This window comes from Pteronotus mesoamericanus, unplaced genomic scaffold, assembly GCF_021234165.1.
Source record: "Pteronotus mesoamericanus isolate MK-2021 breed Mesoamerican mustached bat unplaced genomic scaffold, CSHL_Meso_final contig_59, whole genome shotgun sequence".
In the NCBI taxonomy this organism is placed as follows: domain Eukaryota; kingdom Metazoa; phylum Chordata; class Mammalia; order Chiroptera; family Mormoopidae; genus Pteronotus; species Pteronotus mesoamericanus.
The window spans coordinates 6,520,579-6,541,743 of record NW_026555206.1 but is presented as its reverse complement, the minus strand read 5'-3'; the positions used below and the strand labels follow the sequence as shown (position 1 = coordinate 6,541,743).

Below are 21,165 nucleotides of genomic sequence, written 5' to 3'. Positions count from 1 at the left end.
TCAGCAGGCTTACAGGTCCCCACCTTCTAGAAATAACATCACAGAACTGCTTGACAGCCTAAAGCTGCCTCAAAGGAGCCCAAACTGGCCCTTGGAACTCCCCCTTCCCCAAAAAGCCCTCAAATTTTTGAGAAGTGCACTGGTATTTTTCCTCCCATAGAGCTGGAAGCTATGTGAGCCTCCAGCCCGCTTCTTCACAGGGATGTTTGGCGAAGCTGTTTTTTGTGGGGGGGCCCTGATATCAGTTTCCCCAGAGAGAAGCTAAGTGGACAAGAGAGATGGTGAAGGAGAGGAGTATGTCAGTATTCCCTTAATCTCCTGTTTTCAACCCCTGCCCCCATATTCACCTTTGCCTGATGCCCCAGTGCTGAGACCCTCTGACTTACCCACTGCACAAGAGACCCTGTAGTCTACTATGATGGGGAGATGGCTGTTCAGAAATGGGAGGACACCAAGGGCTCTGAATAGTGTCCTGCAATCCTTTTTATTGGCTTCTCTCCTCCCCGTCAACTCTTCCCAAGGTACCAGGTGCTGCCCACAGTGAAGCCTTTGGCAGATCCTTTGGTGGATGGTTCATGGTTGTTCCATTGCTAGTTTACAACTTGACTTTTGGGGGCTACTGAGTCAGTTTCCACTCATCCACCTGCCTCTAGGTTCCAGACTTTTTTGTTGTTTCCTCTTCAGTTCTCCTTATCTTTGGAGGTTTACGCCTTTATTATATCCATTTACTGGGATTTTAATAGAAGTTTGGGAGAGAGCAAAATTAGATGCATGTGTTCCATCTGCTATCTTTATCTGGAAGTCTAGTTTTGTTTTTGCTCTGAGATACAATATGAGGCTGTGCATTTTATGTTTCTCCCATCCCTGTAGGCTGAGAGAATGGGGGCGGGGGCAGAAGTGGACAAAAAGGCACTGGAGCACCGGGCTGATGCACTGCCAGCGTTTGTTAGGATAACTGTATTCTGCTGTCTTCTAAAAATGGATAGTTAATCAATAGGGACTTTTTTTCTTTGTTTGTTTTTAGTTCACTTGGTTAGTTACTGGGGGAGAGACTATCTTTTGGAAGTTTTAATGGACTATTGGAATCCATGACTTGGTACACTCTCCACAATTGTCTTTGTGCATCAACATGGTCCTTCTTGAGGCTTATTTACCCAAAGTGCCTGAAGGGGGACAATGAAGTGTGGGTGAGGGATCTGGACCTCCACTCTGAGGGTTGGCCTTTGCCCCCCTCCCAGCTCCTTCTCCACAGCGTGGTTGCTTCACACAGCACAGCCAGCCCTGTGTGACACAGCATCCTGGATAGCACTGAATAGAAAAGCCCAAATTAGAACAAACTGCTCTAATTTGGGGACTTAAAACAAAAACATTATTTTCTTTTACAGAACCCTGAGCCTAAAAACCTAAAAGTTTTTAATGCACCCCTCCGTCCCTGAATCCAAGATCTAGTTGAGTTCCACAGTCCTCTCCCCAGCCCTGAACTGGAGTTCCGTGAATTTGGGTTCCTGATCTTTTAGACTTATTACACAGAAGTGATGTCTCTCCATGAGAAAGAGGTCATGTCTGGGGATCCCTGACTATTTTGTTTTCAGCCTCATAGAGGAAATCTGGGCTTCATTTGTCTCCATCACAATTTTTTCTGCCCCTGCCTCTGGTTAGTGAACACAGAGATGTTGAAATCTAGGGGGACTGGGTGTGAGGCCTCAGGCACCTCTGAGCCCTACAATGGAGACAGGGCTCCCTCCTGGGTCCAGCACCTTCTGAGGATGCAAAAACAGAAGTCTGCAGGAGCCAGGGACAGGACTAGGCTTTAAAGAGGAAACTGGCATCAGGAGTGACAGAGCCTCTCCTCAGAGCCAGGCTCAGACACACTGAGAACGGTGGAGATGCTCTTCAGACACATGTGTGCCTCACTAAGGACCACATAAGCAAGAACTGTTCCCAGCCCTGGCCAATGTGGCTCAGCTGGTTGAAGTGTCATCCCATAACTGAAAGGTTGTGAGTTTGATTCCCAGTCAGGGTACATACCGGGGTTGCAGGTTCGGTCCCAGGTCTGGGTGTGTAGGGAAGGCAACTGTCACATCAATGCTTCTCCCCCTCCCCCCCTCTCTAAAGGCAATGAAAAAATGTCCTAGGGTGAGGATTTTTAAAAAAATAGAAGAACTAGTCCCATCGAGGAACTACCCTGCTCCCCTCCCTTCTCCCTATCCCTCTGCCCTGGTCCTGTGCTAGAGCTGGCTCTCCCAGAGCACCCACTGGTGTCGTGTTTGAGTGGGGCTGATCAGGGTGAGGCCCAGGAAAGTCCCCCTTAGGGCTTCTTGCCTGTGCTTTCCAGCTTTACAAGGGGAGGGACTGTGGCTGGTATTGTGTGGGCCCTCAATCCACCCTCACAGCCACTAGGTCCTCCCTCCTGCCCACCGGCATAGAGCCCCAGGAACAGGGACGCTGTTGGCCAGCTCTTGAGGGCCCACCCAGATGACAATTGCCACTTTTGATTCAGGATACCTGTAAGTTTAATTTTAAAAACACAAATATCAGGGTGGGAAGTACTGAGCCACACCCAGGAGTGGGGAGAGCAAAAAAGGGAAGAGGAAAGGCAGCCAAAGGTGACATTTCAGGGAAAGTCCTATCTTCTGCCTGATACTGAAAACTCTGGAGTATAAATTACCCTTGGGCATTGATTCAGCCTCGAAGCAGAGAGCTAAGTCTTCACTAGCAATGAAGCAATGGCTACAGGCTACTCTAGAGGAGCATAAACATCCAAGCACTTTCAGCTCACACAAGAGGTAAGGAACTCTCAGGTGCCAGCCTGGAGCAGGGTCGGGGTGCACAGCCCTGATGAATGGGTGCTACAGGACCTGGGCAGAGCACCAAAAATGCCTCTTGCATTTAGCAAGTAATTGGAAATGAAATTTCCCAAAAGACAAGTAGTGCTCAGTGAGGCACAGAACTCCAGAGTGGGAAAGGTCAGTGGTCATTATAGTAGACTCTCAGCTTCCACTCTACCCTCTCTGGGGATAAGGAGGCTCCCTTACCCTGCTAAGGTTTAATGTTCCAATTTAGTCATTCTCTCTCTAGCCCACCAGAGTGTCCTGCTGACCCACCAGCTGACTCTCAAGCTACTAGAAGAGGCTTTGGCCAGTATCTTCTCAGATGACCATTATGACCCTAGTACTCGCCCTATTAGTCCCCCTGTGTATTCACTCTAGATTTTCAGCAAAGAGATCATCTGGCAGGAGAAATTTCCAGTAAATCTGTCCACTTCTCCATTTCTGCAGGCTTTAGGATGGACCAGTATAGGGGTTCAGAACAAGCCACCCAAGATGTACCTCAGCAGTATACAGTGAGTGAAAAGAAACTGAGACCCTGTAGGCTCAAGATAAATTTCTGCCATCCCCACCCCTGCCCACTACCTAAAAGAATTTAAATTAAGGGTCTGACACATGATAAGAGTAATCACTAGAAATGACTTTTTATCTATTTACCCACCTATATGACAAGGCAAACTAATTACTGAAGATGTGCTCTCCCTGCAATTACCTTCTGAACCTTCAAGATGTCTTACCCCATCCCTAGCTTAGAATGTCATTTCTGTCCCTGAATCTCTCTTGTAGGTGGGGTCTCTGACTCTTTCATGTATGTTGGGTTCCCATACACATATGTATGTAAATAAATTTAGTTATTTTCTCTTATTAACCTGTCATTTGATTATTAAACCAGCTGAGAGAACCTTGAAGGGAGAAGAAAGCTTTTTCCTCCCTTACATCAGCAATGGATGTAAAATCCTGAGGCTTCCAGAATATGCCTTTTCTGCTTCCTATGCAGTGTGCTATTTTGTCCTCCCTTGGTGCATCCTCCATCCGTGAGGACTCTGGGGGGCAAAGCCCACACCTGCTGTGTTTGCCACTGTGTCCTGAGGTCACTCCTAGTGCCCAGAAACAGAAGGAGGGGCTAAGTGACTGTTTATTGAATAGACCTGATGTCACAGGATGGTTTTTGTAAAATAAAGTGTGAAGAATAAGCTTTGTCTTAGTCTAGATTACCTGGAAAACAGAATCTGAGGCAAATCTTAGATGCTAACACTTTTGTGGGGAGTGGGTCCCAGGGAAGCAGGAGACAGGCAGAGGCACGGAAGCAAAGGGAGGGTGTGGCTGTGCTGGCCACAGCACTGTAATACACACAGTGATTACTTAGCCACATAAGATGTCTTCAGAGGGACAATATGAACCATCACGATGCCAAAAAGTCTGCCTTGGAGAAGGAAGGGAGAAGAACTGACCCACCAACTCTCATCTCCCCATTCCTGTGTTCACTGAGTGGCCTGGACAGTGGCCTCTCCACCCTGCAGTTGTGTGTGGTACCCCGCAAGGCCCAGCTAGCACGGAAAGAGCTGAATCCAAGGCCATGGTGGCACATCTTTGGCATTGGCCATTGCCTACGGGGTAAGCTAGACAGTAGTCAGAAGCCAGTGGCACAACCCACCTGTCCTCCTGCAGCCCTGCCGATGGGCCCTACAGGTCAGTAAGCATGCTGACAGCTATGGGCTTTTGACTTTTCAGTGTCTCTGCATCTGGAGCTCTGGGTGCCTAGCCTTGGGACTCAACTGACCATGCCCCCTAGCTCCTGCCCTTTTCAAGTGAGGGCCAGTTGGCAGGGCTGGAATCCTCAGCACCCAGAGCTCAGAGATCCCTCCTTGGTACCAACAGCCTTTACGCGGCCCGGAAGCCCCCAGGGCATGACCCTCCTGACTGAGTGGTTCCCATGGGAGGCAGAGAATACTAATTCACAGATGCGGCACCAGGCCAGAAGTCAGCCTCAGCATCCCTGAGGGCAGCCTGCAAGCAAGGACACCCTGGAGTCCCGCTCCAGTCTGTTCTCCTACCCTCCCTGTCTCCAGTCCTAGAGCAGCCCTGGAGGGAGGCCTCAGACTGCCCCACGGGACTCATCGCAACCACGAGGTGCAGCAGAGGGCCACTGTAGACAAGCCCTGCTCAGACCTCGGCATCCCAGGACCCAGAGAATGCAGCTGCAGGTAAACATGGCAGGCAGGTGCCTTAGAGCAGTGACAACCCCATTGCCAAGCCTCGCTCCCAGACCCACTGCAGAGGAGGCACCTGTTATCCCTTCCACACCCTTTCTGGGTCCCCTCCTGTCCCTGAGAGTAGTACCAAAGTACTGGCCTGCATCCTCAACCTAAAATTCAAACCTGTAATACCTTTGATTTTCCTCCAGAAAGTCCATACATTGAATGCTGGAGAAACAAACTGAAATGCAATTTTTAGAGCCCAAGAAATCAATTATAAAATGACATCTACAGGAAGAAAAACATGCAAACAGCAGAACATTTTTTAAAAAGGAAAAGATCAAGGAGAGACCCATGTCTTGCCAGATATAAACAAAATATGCACCAGAAAATTACTGTAATAAAACACAATGGGACTAACAGAGAAGTAAATAAACAGATCAATGGAACAGAAAGTACAGAGACCGGAGACTCACATACCTAATTACTTGTATGTCACAGGTCATACTTTTAAACTCTAGTAAAGGGTAGATTATTCAATAAATGATGTTGTTAAACATTTAAACAGGCAATTTTAATCCATTTTAAAAAGAAATATCACTTTCACAGCAAAGATTTAATAGTTTTTAAAATCAGCTTCCCCGCCCCCCGCCCCGCCCCAGGAAACACCAAATGGTGGATGGCCCCAGTGCCAGGGGAGGCCCGGAGGCCCCGGGGGGCCCTGGAATGGGAGGCAGCGGTGGCTTCCCTGGAGGATTTGGTAGCGGCATCCTGGGTGAGGTTGCAGCAGGGGTTGGGGTCGGGATAGAGGCCGTGGAGCTCACAGGCAAGGCGGAGGACAAGGAGTGGATCCCCGTCACCAAGTTGGGCCGCCTGGTCAAGGACATGAAAATCAAGTCCCTGGAAAAGATCTATCTCTTTTCTCTACTCATCAAGGAATCTGAGATCATAGATTTTTCTTGGGGGCATCCCTCAAGGATGAAGTTTTGAAGATTATGCCCATGCAAAAGCAGACACGGGCAGGCCAGAGGACCCGGTTCAAGGCATTTGTCGCCATCGGGGACTACAATAAGCATGTTGGTCTGGGTGTTAAGTGCTCAAAGGAAGTAACCACTGCCATCAGTGAGCTATCATCCTGGCCAAGCTCACTGTTGTCCGTGTGCGGCGAGGCTACTGGGGGAACAAGACCGGCAAGCCCCACACCGTCCCTTGTAAGGTGACCGAGCGCTGTGGCTCTGTGCTGGTGTGCCTCATCAGCTGCTGTACCCAGAAGGGTGCTGATGATGGCTGGTATCGATGACTGCTACATCTCAGCCAGGGGCTGCACTGCTACCCTGGGCAACTTTGCCAAGGCCACCTTTGATGCCATCTCTAGGACCTGCAGCTATCTCACCCTGGTCCTCTGGAAAGAGACTGTGTTCACCAAGTCTCCCTATCAGGAATTTACTGACCATCTTGTAAAGACGCACCCAGAGTTTCTGTGCAGAGGACTCAGGCTCCAGCTGTGGCCACTACATAATTTTATACGAGGAAAATAAAGTAAATTAAGCCTGTTGATAAAATAAAATAAAATAAAAATCAGTCATAATAAAACTACAAAAACAATACCTACCAATTAAACCCCCACCAATTAAACAAGAAATTATAGGGATGTATTTTCATAATCTTATAGACCTTTCCCAAAAATTTCAGAAAAAACAAAACCACATAGAAAAATATCGACAGATTTGCCTACTCAAAAATGTAAATTTTATTTATGAAAAATTCAATAAACACAGGCAAATAGAAAGCTGGGAAAGGGCATTGATGACATGCATAACAGACAAAAAGTTAATATTTAAGTTTAATAAAAACAAATGAAGACCTGGAATCTGGGAAAAATACATAAAATAGCTAATCACAAAAGAAATACAAAGGGCCAATAAGAATAAAAAAGACACTAAGGCTCACTAATATACAAAACAATGCACATTTTAAAAAAACAATGAACAGGCTTAAAACTCTTGAGCAGTTTTCATTTCTAGTAATTGTGGCTTGTATTAAACTAACCATCCTGCTGATAACAACTATAAATTCTACACAAAATATTTTTTTCTCTCTTTTTCACTTTATTTTTATTATTAATACTATTACAGATACCCCCATTTCCCCTGTCCCCTCTTAGCTCTCCTCCACCCACTCCCACTCCCCTTCCCTTGGGCCATCACCACACTGTTGTCTTTGTCTATGGGTTATGCATATATATTCTTTGGCTAATCCCTTCACCTTTTTTCATCTGATCCCTCCCTCCCCTTCCCCTCTGACAGCAGTCAGTCTGTTATTTTTACATGTATCCATGTCTCTGTTTCTATATAGTTCATTAGATTCCACATAGCTAATCATGTGAGATCATATGGCATTTGTCTTTTTCTGAGTGGCTTATTTCTCTTAGCATAATTGATAAGGGCAAGATGACTTGGGAGGAGCAGCCTAGCCAGAGACCCCCTCCCAGGTTAACTGTTAATCATTGCTTATCTGCTTCTGTAGCCCGTTTTCACATCCCTTCCCCCGCCTGGGGTAGCACATCAATCTCCCACCTGAATGCTAATCCCTTCTGCCCATCCGTTTCCCCGCCGGAATGCTAGGGCTTATAAACCCCTATCTAACCCCTATTCGGGGCTCAGAATTTGGAGACTGCCTCCTCTGAGCCCGCGCGTGTGAATAAAGGCTTACTCCGTTCCCTGAATCGGGTCTTGAGTCTGGCTTTCCGTAACATAATAACTCCAGGTCTAGTCATACTGTTGCAAAAAGGTAAGATTTCCTTCTTTTTTATGGCCACATAGTATTCTATTGTATAAATGTACCACAGCATTTTTGTCCATTCATCTACTGATTGGACAAACTATTTCTAAAAGCAACTGTTTGAAGGCATTTGACAGCAACTAAAAGCAGGCAGAAACCAAAAGGGATATGGTCCTTGAAAGAAGGGAAGAACATGGAGTGAGATCCTTGTTTACCCAGCTTTTCTCCCTGAGGTCACCCACTCTTCAAACTCTGCAGAGCAGGACTGGGGTGGAATGAGTGTAGGTGGAGTGGGGATGGGAACAGATCTCAAGCAGAAAGATGCCCATCTACTGGGCTGAGGAATCAGAGGTCAGGGCTTCAGAGTAGCTGAAACTGGGGGATGGGGTAGAGGGAATCCCAGAAAAAAGAAGACAACAGAGGGAAAACCCCAAAATCTGTGTATAAACTCTCAAATCCTTGGCTGACTGATTCCTAAACTCTATATGTATAGTGAAGACTCCAAGGAATCCAGAGGAAAACAAGAGCTGAGCAGAAATTTCAACACTGTCTAAAGCTAGAGAAACAAGATTTTGGAGCTCAAATCCCATCAAATTAGAAGAACTTGGAAGGCACTTTGGCTTTCCCACTGAAAACCCAGAAAGACCACTTCCTTGAACTAAGGCCTATACCCTAGGGATTAAGGGCAAGATTGAAACAGACCTGCTCTAAAAAGTCTAAAACTAAGGTTTCATAGGGCCAAAATATCTGCCTATGATTTACCTTCCTCCAAAAACAAAACTTGACACTCATAAGTGGAAAATAACAGAATTTAAAATCTTAAATTGTATGAAGCACAATATTCATAAGCCAATAAAAATTTGCCAGCCATGCTAAAAAGCAAGAAAATGTGATGCATAACAAAGAGGGAAGTAGTCACTAACAGCAAACCAACTAATGTTACAGATGTTGCAATTAACAGTCAAATATTTTTATTATTTATTTTTTATTTTTCGAGAAAGGGAGAAAGAGAGGAAGAGAAACATCAATGGGAGAGTAAAACATAAATCAGTTTCCTCTCACATGGACCCCAGCTGGGGGACCAAACCCTGCAACCCAGATGTGTGACCGGGAATTGAACCAGCGATCTTTCACTCTGCAGGATGCTGCCCAACCAACTGAGCCACACTGGTCAGGGCAGCAGCCAAATATTTTTAAATAAATATTATAAATATTTTTAAGAATGTGTGGGAAAAATAAATATAAAATGTAAGGATATGGGAATTTCAGGAGAGAGATGAAAATTCTAAAAAATAAACCAAATGCAGATGTTAAAACTAAACATAAACAATATCTAAAACCTAAAAAATTATTCCCACTGCAGAGGGAAGAACCAATGAACTTGAAGAAGGTCAAATAAAACTACGCAAACTGAAGAACAGAGAAAAAAGCTCAGAACAAGAACAGAATTTTAGTAACTTGATAAATTAAGGTTGCATATTGTAATTATTAGAGAAACTACTAAAATTATTGTGCAAAAAGCCCTGGGTAAAATGCCAATAAATGAGATGAAATACAATACTTAAAAAAAAATGCTAAATTGACCCCAAAGAAAGCAAGACAGGTGATACAAAGAATAAATAGGACAAATAAAAAATAAATATCAAGGTGAAATAATTAAATTCAACCATATAAAAATTATACTAAATAAAAATTACTAAATTAAAAGCAGAGGATAGGAAGTGGAGGAAATGAGTGAAGGTGGTCAAAAGGTACAAACTTTCAGTTCTAAGGTTAATAAGTTCTGGGAATGGTGAGTGTAGTTAACAATATTGTGTTGTGTATTTGAAAGTTGCTAAGAGAATGGATCTTAAAAGTTTTCATTGCAAGAAAAAATGTATAACTATGTGAGGAGATATATGTTAACTAAACTTATTGTGGTAATCATTTCACAATATATATCTACTCATATATCAAATCATTATGCTGTACACCTTAAACTAATACAATATTATATCTCAGTAAAACTGGGGAAAACATTAAAATGCAGAGATGATCAGATTGGATAACAAAGCAAAATGCAAGTATTTGTTGCTTACACATAAGTTGAAAACAAAATGGAAAAGCTATACTTAAAAACTGATATGGCATACACCAAAACCTAATACAAAATAATATTGAATGTAAGATGTAATTTAAAAATAAAATTTAAAAAAACGACTACACTGCAGCTGGAACCCTGGTGTCACACGCACACGAGAAAACCTGATGTAGCTATATATTATCAGACAAATTGCACTTTAAGGCAAGGAGCAGTATCATAGATAAAGAGGGGCATTTCATTATCATTTTACCAATTTATTCCAATCAACTTTATTTGCAATAGCATACCCACAGTTCTTTCTTCTCATTTTCATCTATCTACTGAATACTACGTAGCTTGAACCAATCCAGGTTCGTGGGAAAGTGTTATGAGCTGAACTGTATCCTTCCACCAGATCCATATGTTCAAGTTCTCATCTCCAGGACCTCAGAATATGACTGTATTTGCAGATAGGGTCTTTAAAGGGGTAATAATTAAGGTTAAATGAGGTCATTGTGTTACGGAAAGCCAGACTCAAGACACGATTCAGGGAACGGAGTAAGCCTTTATTCACACGCGCGGGCTCAGAGGAGGCAGTCTCCAAATTCTGAGCCCCGAATCGGGGTTAGATAGGGGTTTATAGGCCCTAGCATTCTGGCGGGAAACGGATGGGCTTCCCAGGTAGGGGAAGGGATTAGCATTCCGGTGGGAGATTGATGTGCTACCCAGGCGGGGGAAGGGATGTGAAACGGGCTTCAGAAACAGATAAGCAATGATTAACAGTTAACCTGGGAGGGGGTCTCTGGCTAGGCTGCTCCTCTTAAGTCATCTTGCCCTTATCATTTGGGTGGACTGTAATCCAATATAATTGGTGTCCTTATCAGAAGAGGAGACCCTAGTCCCACAAACACAGGAAAGGAAAGAACGTGTGAAGACACGGGGGAAGATAGTCCATCTGAAAGCCCAGGAGAGAGGCCCCAGAATGAAACTAACACTGCCAATACCTTGATCTTGGACGTGCAGCCTCTAGAACTGTGAGAAAATTAGTATTTGCTGTTTAAACCACTTAGTCTGTGGTACTTTGCCATGAAAGTCCGAGAAAACTAATACAGAGAGTAATACCTTTATTCTCTTCTTTCTGAGCATTTTATCCAATTGAAAGGCTTTACTGGTGACACCTAAATCCATTCAGATTTTCATTATGGATGTACCAGGAATAATCTTGTGTTGTTGCTTGCCTAAAGGTCTCGATCTAAGTACGTTTTTTGTTTAAGAGCTCCTCAATTTTATAGCTTGTCTATTGAGGGTGAGAAGCATTTGCCACTCCCAATCCTGCAACTTTCTGAGTTTATATGTTTTCTATTTCCCTCCATTCTTCCTTATAATAAACTGGTACATTATTTTCTGGGTAATTCTCTTGCTTAAAGTATCTTGTCACATGCAGCGAACCCTGACCAACATATGCTAATAACATTTTGTTTTCTAGTCTCTTCTCCTGGAGGTACAAGCTTACTAGGTTTATTATCTACCTCCTAAGTTACTATAAGTGATAGTTTTGAAAATTGTACCTACGTAAATCAGTTTTCTTACCCCATCAATTGATCCTTAAGTCAATGTCACAAAAATAAGGTCTTTGCTAAGACACACTCCATCTCTCAGCATCAATTTCTATATCTATCAAGGAATGCTAGATTATGTAAAAATATTTTTTAAAGTATATTTTAGTGATTATGCTATTACAGTTGTCCCATTTTTTTTCCTCTTCTTTATTCCTCTCTGCCATGCACCAGCCCTCCCTCCAGCATTCTCCGCTTTAGTTCATGTCCATATAAGTTCTTTAGCTTCTCCATTTCCTATACTATTCTTAACCTCCCCCTGTCTATTTTGTACCTACCATTTATGCTTCTTCCCTGTACCTTTTCCCTCATTCTCCCCACTCCCCTCCCTACTGATAACTCTCCATGTGATCTCCATTTCTGTGATTCTGTTCCTGTTCTATTGTTTGCTTAGTTTGTTTTTGTTTTTGCTTTTTAGGTTCAGATGTTGATAGTTGTGAGTTTGTTGTCATTTGACTGTTCATAGTTTTTTATCTTCTTCTTTTTCTTAGATAAGTCCCTTCAACATTTCACATAATAGAGATGTAATGATGATGTACTCCTTTAACTTGATCTTATCTGGGAAGCACTTTATCTGCCCTTTCATTCTAAATGATAGCTTTGCTGGATAGAGTAATCTTGGGTGTAGGTCCTTGTCTTTCATGACTTTGAATACCTCTTGCCAGACCCTTCTTGCCTGCAAGGTTTCTTTTGAGAAATCAGCTGATAGTCTTTTGGGAACTCCTTTGTAGGCAACTGTCTCCTTTTCTCTTGCTTCTTTCATGATTATCTCCTTATCTTTAACCTTGGGTAATGTAATTATGATGTGCTTTGGTGTGCGCTTCCTTGAGCTCAACTTCTTTGGGACTCTGAGCTTCCTGGACTTCCTGGAAGTCAATTTCCTTGGCCATATTGGGGAAGTTCTCCTTCATTATTTTTTCAAATAAGTTTTCACTTTCTTGCTCTTCCTCTTCTCCTTCTGGCACCCCTATGATTCAGATGTTGGAACGTTTAATGTTGTCCCAGAGGTTACTAAGCCTCTCCTCATTTTTTTGCCTTCTTGTTTCTTCGTTATGTTCTGTTTGAATGTTTATCTCTTCCTTCTGCTCCCAGTTGTTGATTTGAGTCCTGGTTTCCTCCCTTCACTGTTTGTTCTCTGTGTATTTTTCTTTATTTCACTCTGTATAGCCTTCACTTTTTCTTCTGTTTTGCAACCATACTCAACTATTTCTGTGAGCATCCTGATTACCAGTGTTTTGAACTGTGCATCTAATAGGTTGGCTATCTCTTCATTGCTTAGTTGTATTTTTTTCTGGAGTTTTGATCTATTCTTTCATTTGGGGCATATTTCTCTTTCTTGGTGCTCCTGCTACATTGGAAGGGGTAGAGCCTTAGGTATTCACCAGGGCAGGGCACCCCACATTGCTGCTTGTGGTGCTGTGTGTGGGAGAGGGATCAGGGAGGGAAGAATGCCACTTGCTCAGTTCTCCACTGGCTTTCAGTCTCTCCCTCTTCTACCCACAAGCAAATTGGGCCTTTCTGGTGCTGATTCCCAGGTAAGGGGTTTGGGGAAGTTCTAAGACCCTGTAGGTCTGTTACGGGAAGCCAGACTCAAGACACGATTCAGGGAACGGAGTAAGCCTTTATTCACACGCGCGGGCTCAGAGGAGGCAGTCTCCAAATTCTGAGCCCCGAATCGGGGTTAGATAGGGGTTTATAAGCCCTAGCATTCCGGGCGGGAAACGGATGGGCTTCCCAGGTGGGGGAAGGGATTAGCATTCAGGTGGGAGATTGATGAGATTGATGTGCTACCCAGGCGGGGGAAGGGATGTGAAAACGGGCTACAGAAGCAGATAAGCAATGATTAACAGTTAACCTGGGAGGGGGTCTCTGGCTAGGCTGCTCCTCCCAAGTCATCTTGCCCTTATCAGGTCTCTCCAATAAACTCTCCTGTGATACTGGGAGTTTCTCCTGCTGCCACAACTCCTACAGGTTTTTACAGTCAGAGATTTTGAGGCTTTTTTCCCTCCTGTTGGAACCCTGGATTACATGGTCTGCTTTACTCTCCAGTTATTTCTCATGGTTTATCCACACACAAATGTGGGACGGCCCAGTCTGCCAGCTGCCTCCTCGCCTAGTTCTCTAGCCACTGCCTTGCCATGTGTCTTCTCGGCTCCTGCTGCCTGTCTCCATCCCCCCACCAGTCTAGATGAATGTTTCTTCTTTAACTCCTTTGTTGTCAGACTTCCATATGGTTCGATTTTCTGGCATTTCTGGTTATTTTTTGTTTTAAAATTTGTTGTTGTCCTTCTTTTGGTTGTGTGAGGAGGCATCTACCTATGCCTCCATCTTGACCAGAAGTCCCAATTATGTAAAAATCTTAATGACATAAAATTTTTACCAGAGGAACCCAGGTTCTCACCAACACAGTAAAGAATTACCTGTCAGCAAGCCTATTAGCATGCATGCAAAGTTTATTAGTGAATGGAAGAGCAAAAGCAAGGGAAGCTAGGGCAAGGGTAGCAAAAGACCTGGTTGGCCAGCACCCAAGTGGCCAGAGGCTGGGTAATCATAAAGCGCCAAGAGATCAAGAGAAGAGAGAGAGTCCTGTGTTCTGACGTCTCACATAGTTGGCGGGATGGGGGTGAGGGAGTTACATATTGACTGATGGGTAAAGATGGTAAGAGCTTCCCACCCTGCCCCCGGGAGACGTGACCACACAAACTTAGGTAAGGGTGATGCTCTGTTAGCCTGAATCCTTACCGTGTTCCAGACCCTATTTGTTCTTTTTGTATATGTGATGCGAGGCAGGCAATTAACCAAAGTTGTTTATGGGCATTTTCTTTGGGCACTATAGTCCCTCTCCCCTTCTCCCTTCCAGGCCTTGGGATGAATACACAGTCTCAAGTTTTTCCTTTTCCCAGCTAGTGGAACTGATACACACAGACTTTCAAGGACTTTCCCCCTGCACTATCATAGCTGTTCAGAATGCCTGGCAGCCTTATTGGACGAGACTGAGGAACACTGGGTCAAGGGTAAGGCATAATGTATTTTGCATGTTGCATTAAGTTCTTCATTAGATTGCCATGGTGATGGCCCTGCCTTTATTTCCCCTCTGGCCTCTCATTCCTTGCTGCTACCTAAGTTTTAAAAGGTGTTGCCTGGCAACAGGACACTAGCAGCTTGCCAGCACCAATAGCACAGTCTCAAAGTTCTTCCTATTCTATCTCCTAACAAAGTTTATTTCTTGCTTATACTGTATGTCTGTTGCCAGTTGCTGGGGTACCTGCATTTTCATACCTTCTCACTCCAGGATTTAGGCTAAAAGAGCAGTCATGCTGGACTGAAAAGCAGAGGTGGTGTTGTAGAGTGTGACATATAGGCAATTAGATGTTCTGGTCCTCCCTGAAGTGACACACATTATCTGCTCTGATTGGCCAGAACTATTCATGTAGTTCCCTACCTAACCACAAGGAGGCCAAGAAGTGCAAACAACCAGGTGCCCCGAAGGTGGATAGCAGGAAATATTTGGTCAAGAGCATAATCCAACTACATATGAACGGTATAATGAAATATATTCTAAGTCTGGTAAATAGAGATGCAACTTTGCTAGAGTTGCAGCCCCTCGTAAGCCCATTTCCAGACCTAAGAGGCCCATGACCAGTTTTTTAATAGCACAAGTACATATTGTGAAAATTTTTCCTAGTCTTCCACCAGGGAACATGTGGTGCTTTTGCCAGGTAACTGAGCTAAGTAAAGAGGGAGCTCCTCAATTTTCAGTTACAACTGACCTTGACTCTGAGATAAAACCAATTCCTTACTACTCAGACCACCAACTTGGTCCACCAATCTGGGCCTTAAGAGCATCAGGTGAAAAAAGAAAAGAAAGAGCACCAGGTTATAACTAAAGCTTTAACCAAAGTAAACGACAAATCTATAAAACAGCGATCACCAGGGTCATCTCCCAGTTTCTGAATGCAGAAATTGAGCAGATGGCCTAATTTTCATGGAACTGCTCCCTGACTTAAAGAGTAAGCCTACTGTAAGAACTGCAATAAAAACACCAAGTATAAGCCACTGGAGCACCACCCCTCCTGGCCAAGGAAGGAAATGAAAAGGAAGCTAACTCCTTTACTCCTAAGGTTTGAGGTTGAGGGAGTGGTATTTGCTTTGTCTCCTGCACTTTAGCAGTTGCTCCCACCTGGCTTTAGGGTGTGTGCAGCTCCTGAAAGTGAGTCATTAAGAAGACAGCAGAGACCCAGATAAAAGAGGGCAGAGCTGGTAGTACCTGGGGATGGCCAGTCAGCGGGAACCAAATCTAAGACATACACAGAATTTTTTCGTGTGGGGTGAGAGGTTTGTTCAAGGGCAAGTAGCAGTGATTTCACAAAGTCAAAATAAAATCTAGAAGAACAAGGGAAGGCAGTCTTCTCAGGAAATGAATCTGTCCTTTTGTAACTAGAAAAGCACTTTTTATAATCCAATGCATGACAACTCCTTATCAAAATGTTTTTTTTAACTTTGATTCATCATGAATATATAAAACTTTTGAGATGTAGAAGAAATAGTTATGTCTATGTTCCCTTCTTTATTACTCATATATGTTTTTAAAATATGTTTATTGATTTCAGAGCCAGACATTGATATGAGAAACATCAATCAGTTGCCTCCCATATATGCTCCAGCTGGGGATTGAACCGCTACCCAGGTATGTGCCCTGACCAGGAATCAAACCCCCAAACTTTTGGTGTAGGGCACAGTGTAGTAACACTGACCAGGGCATAGTTATTCATATTCTAAACCACATATTTTATAAAGCAATATTTAATCTATAAATGTGTCTTTTTTCCATCCTGCATTTTGTGAAACAACCCCAGTATCTTAATCACCCCTGAAGCTTCCTTTTGAGTCATCCAATAGGTTTTTTAAAAAACTTATTTCTTGAGACCAACAAAACCAAGAGCCTTGAAGATTTCAATTCCCTGTTTATCATCAAAAAGGTCTCAGGAAAATTAAGTTTTCGGATGGTGCACTTATTGTAGGTGGGAATGGGGACCCACTGGACCACTCTGCGGAGGGGTGAGGCTGGTGTGACACCTAGGGAACACCCAGAGAACTGTCTACCAAAGGGTGGGAAAAGCAAATGACCCTGGACCGACTTGTGAAATGGTCACAACAAATTATGTTACAGATAAAGAATCTAAAAGTGCTACTTAGGTTAGAGAAAAAGATTTTATAGATTAAAAGAAATGTAAGTGTCATGTCAACAGAATGCAACGTGTGACTGAAACCCACATTTGGAGACATGACTGTATGTTTTTAAGAAATTGGTTATTTTTAAAAGAAGATAATGGTATGGTATTTATATTAAAAGAGTCCTTTTCTTACAGATAGTGTTTAGAATTTACTTTAAAATAATCCAGCAGCAGAGGTTGGAGAGGGGACAGTGTGTGTGTGTGTGTGTGTGTGTGTGTGTGTGTGTGTGTGTGTGTGTGTTGCAGGAAGAAGAAACAAGACAGGCCACAGATGACCACCGGTCAAGCTGGGTGATGTGTACTTGGGGGATGATTAGACTGTTCTCTCTACTTTTAAGTATGGCTTTATCCATGTTAGAAATAAAACATATAAACATGAAATATTTGCAAAAGTTTGTTTTTCAAACTCAGGTATTTTAGAGAATATCCTATAATGTGAGACTTATTAAACTTTTTTTATTAAATTTACTGGGGTGATGTTGATTAATAAAATTGACACTTTTAAGGACTAGGTTATTATTCCCTCTTGTCTGATAGAGTCTATGAAAACAATAACTCTCAATATTGGTGTCTGTCTTGGTAACAGAACTGAAGCCACACATTTACTAAATAGTAGAGTTTGGGTTTGGTCTTTAGCAGCTTCCCTCCAGAGCTTTTTCCCTTAATAACCATAGTACTCTAAGTTGTAGTCAACCACCTCTGGAACCTCAAACTAGTTTTTATCACGGCACTCTCATCTTTCTTGATTTGGATCAGGACTTGTGCTTGGTCAGCTAATCGGGAAGAAGTGAGCACTCATGTTGGAAAGTGCCCTCCAGGCTTGAATATTCAGTGTGCCACAGGCATTATCAATGTCTTAAAAGAAGGAAAGGAGAACAAGGGTCAATCTGGAAAGTCAGTTAAGTGAAGTTCAGTTAAAAGAACTGCTATTGGCCCTGGCAGGTGTGGCTCAGTGGATTGCCGGCCTGTGAACCAAAAGGTCGCCAGTTTGATTCCCAGTCAGGGTACATGCCTAGGCGGTGGGCTTGTTCTCCAGTAAGGGGTATGCAAGAGGCAACCACATGTTGATGTTTCTTTCCCTCTCTTTCTCCCTCTCTTCCCCTCTCTCTAAAAGTAAATAAATGAAATCTTAAAAAAAAACAAAACTGCCACTGTATGTTGAGGAAATAATGTATTAGTCAGTTTTTCTGTGGTAACAAACAGCTCCTAATCTCAGTGATTTACAATGATATACATTTTTCATTCACACTGCATGTTTGTATATGCAAGTCAGTGGTAGTAACTTCATTTCATGTTCTCATTCTAGGACTAGCCTGAAGGAGCAGCCCCTTTTTAGGACATGTCATTCTTAGGGCAAAGGGAAACAAGCGAGAAACAGAGCTGAATCATCTAGTGACTTCTTAAGTTTCTGCTCAAATGTGGCACATGTTACTCCTGCTCATATTCCAGTAGCCAAAGCAACTGCTAGATTGCCAATGAAGTGGGGAAGTGCACTTAACTTTTGGGAAGGCACTACAGATCACACATAGCCATGTTATATGGAAAAGAACAGATGGGTGGAATTAATAATCCAATTCCCTGCATGGTCCAAAATGTTAACCATTGCAGTAAAATGTAGGAATATTGCTATTGTTTTCCCACTCTCACAGTTGTCCTTTTTGAGTTACTTATAAAATTTTTATAATTTAATATCTGTGCTGTTAAGGCGAATTATAATGTCCATTATCTGGCCTTTAATATGTGGAAGATATTTGCTGACTGAAAATCACACCATTCATCTTGAATTGATCAATCTGTGAAACCAGGAAAGTCGTATTTGTGCTGCCTGCCATAACAAGAACCAATAAGTAAAGAAAAAGGTTGACTCTTTATGGGTGCTTTATTTAGATGCCAGTGATCTGAGAAGACAGTGGGTTATGTACCCTTAAAAACCATCTTAATATCTCATCTCAAACCAACTAAGAAGGAATGGTAGGTTAGGTGAGGGGGGTACCCCATCCTGCAGAGTCCCCCTGGCTGCTGCAGATGAGGAAATAAGTCATTCCAGACACTCTTGGTCTGCCAAGAAAAGGGAGTGGCAATTCCTTCTAGTGGAGAATGCTCCGAGCCCTTCTCCTGAAGTGGCTTTTATTGAGAACTCTATGCGCAGGGGTATACAGCATGCATGTAAAACTTATCAATCAATGCCTAAAGGCTATTTTTACAGAAAACAGATAGAGATCATAGGTAACAATTGAAGGAAAACAAAGATTTGCCTCAGGTCAGGGTCTGGTAGACAGCATGGTGCCCATTTAGCCCTGAAACCTGGGAAACTGATCTCATCCTCTACTCAGACCCAAAACATTAGTACTCATTAATTCAAGGGCATTTTTAGCAGAGTAAGTTTCATAGGATTTAATGCATTTTTTTTTCTAGGCCTAATTGTCCCCAGGGAACCGCCTGATCCAGTTTAGGGCTATACCTGCCTTTAGTATTGTTTCAGTCAGGGGGGTGGAGCAGAGCAGCCAAGAGATAGGAAACTTCTTTCAGATAGAATGAGAACTCCAGCCATGACAAAGCTGAGGAATGAGGGTCTTTTTCCCCTTCTCCATGTCTCCCAAGTCCTTCCCTGATAGCCCCTATGCGACTGTGCCTGTCTTAGGTTATCCCTGCCATCAAGGGGTCTTACCCGTTGTTAACTAACCAGCTATCCTCCAGGGCCAAGCAGGGTGGTGTGAGGGACAGGTTTTGTCTCCTCAGTGGCCTATTTTCCCAAGGCCCGTTTGCTCAGCTCCAACCTTGGGGCCTTCTCACCTGTCAGCAAGGTTACAGTCCCTGAAACCAGATGGGATGGTTTCCAGCAGTTAGGGGTTTGGAAAAAAGCTCAGCTGGGTAAGAGTTGTAGTCCAGGACAATTTTTCTAGTCCTTCTTTATCTGTTGATCAACGATTCTTTATCTGTGTACATAAATTCCTTCCCTAGAACACAATGCTTGCAGACCCCCTGGGGCACAAAGGTTGAATTGCTTGTTGACATCCTGGAATCATGTATGTCATGTATTCCAGTTCCCAAAATAACAGCTTTCCACATGCATTAATCACTTAAGCCTGTTAACTAAGACTAAAATACTTAACTCTTTACTTCCCATAGTATGTGCACTTGATTTTTTGTTGTTGTTGTTTCACCTTTTTAAAGATTTTATTTGCTTTTAGAGAGAGGGAAAGAGAGGGAGAAAGAGAGGCAGAGAAACACTCTGTGTGAGAGAAACATCAATTGGTTACCTCTCGCACATCCCCAACTGTGGACCCAGCCTGCAACCCAGGCATGTGCCCTGACTGGGAATTGAACCAGTGACCTTTCGGTTTGTATGCCAGAGCTCAACCCTACTGAGCCACACCAGCCAAGGGTTAATTTGTTTTTCACAGAACCCAGGCTGTTTTGCCTTTACCTTTACAGCATTTGTGACTGAATCTCTCCCTCTCCTAATGGTGTAGAGAAATGTCACACCATATTGATAAGTGAAACTAGTCCATCACAATATGATTCTTTTTTATATATTTACATATGGTAGAAATATCACTGAAAATATATCCACTAAAATGCTAACAGTGACTTCCAGTAAAGATGGCAGCATACGTATCGATGGTTTGCCTCCCGACACAACCACATCTCAAAATTATAACTAAAATATATGATAACCATCACTTGAAACCATCAGAAATCAAGTTGAATGGAAGTCTGACAACTATGGAATTAAAGAAACCACATCTATCCAGACTGAGCCACACAGCTGACAGGCAAGTGCCATGCCTGAGAATCCATCGACTTGGGACCTGGCGAACACTGTTTGCCCTACCCTGGAGATCCCCTGAGGCTCCATTCCACCCAGGCCTACCCAAGCTGTTCACAGTGACTTTCCCATATGAATGGCACGTCTTGACTCATGCTTCACAACTCCCTAAATCCTCTCAAACAAACAACAACTGGACTCAGTGAGCCCCAGCCCCCATTTCTTTTGCTAAGTGGACCCAGGCCCAGCACTACCTGCAGTCAGCCTAGATAAACAGTTTTGTTCTTCCTGGGAACCTCCAAGCCCAGCACAAACAGCAGCCATCTCACATTGCTTTATAGCTCACGCAGGCTGGCCCAGGGCAAAACACAGGTGGAGGCTGACCTTGGCCTGCACCACCAGGGAAACCCCAGAGCCTATACACCCAGCAGACAGCTACAGACCATGTCCAAGCACCACCACCCTGCCCCTGCACAGCTGATCCTCCATGAAGGGCAGAGGGTAGTGGTCTGTGGTCACAGCCAGTTCTTGTAGCTGATTGGCATGGGTAAATTCTTCCCATTGACCTGCTAACAGCAATTAAGGCTTAACTATAAGAGGAGGGTGTACTCAGCCCAAAGGAAGGGCACACCTTGAGGACTCAGCTTGGGGGAGGCTGTGCCACTGGATCCTATAGGACA

At 43.5% G+C, this 21,165-nt stretch overlaps 1 pseudogene; it reads left to right on the top strand.

Moving 5' to 3' along the window:
• Window positions 1-5,695: 5,695 nt before the first annotated feature.
• LOC129076311 (40S ribosomal protein S2-like) lies at window positions 5,696-6,589 on the top strand (annotated as a pseudogene).
• Window positions 6,590-21,165: the final 14,576 nt, after the last annotated feature.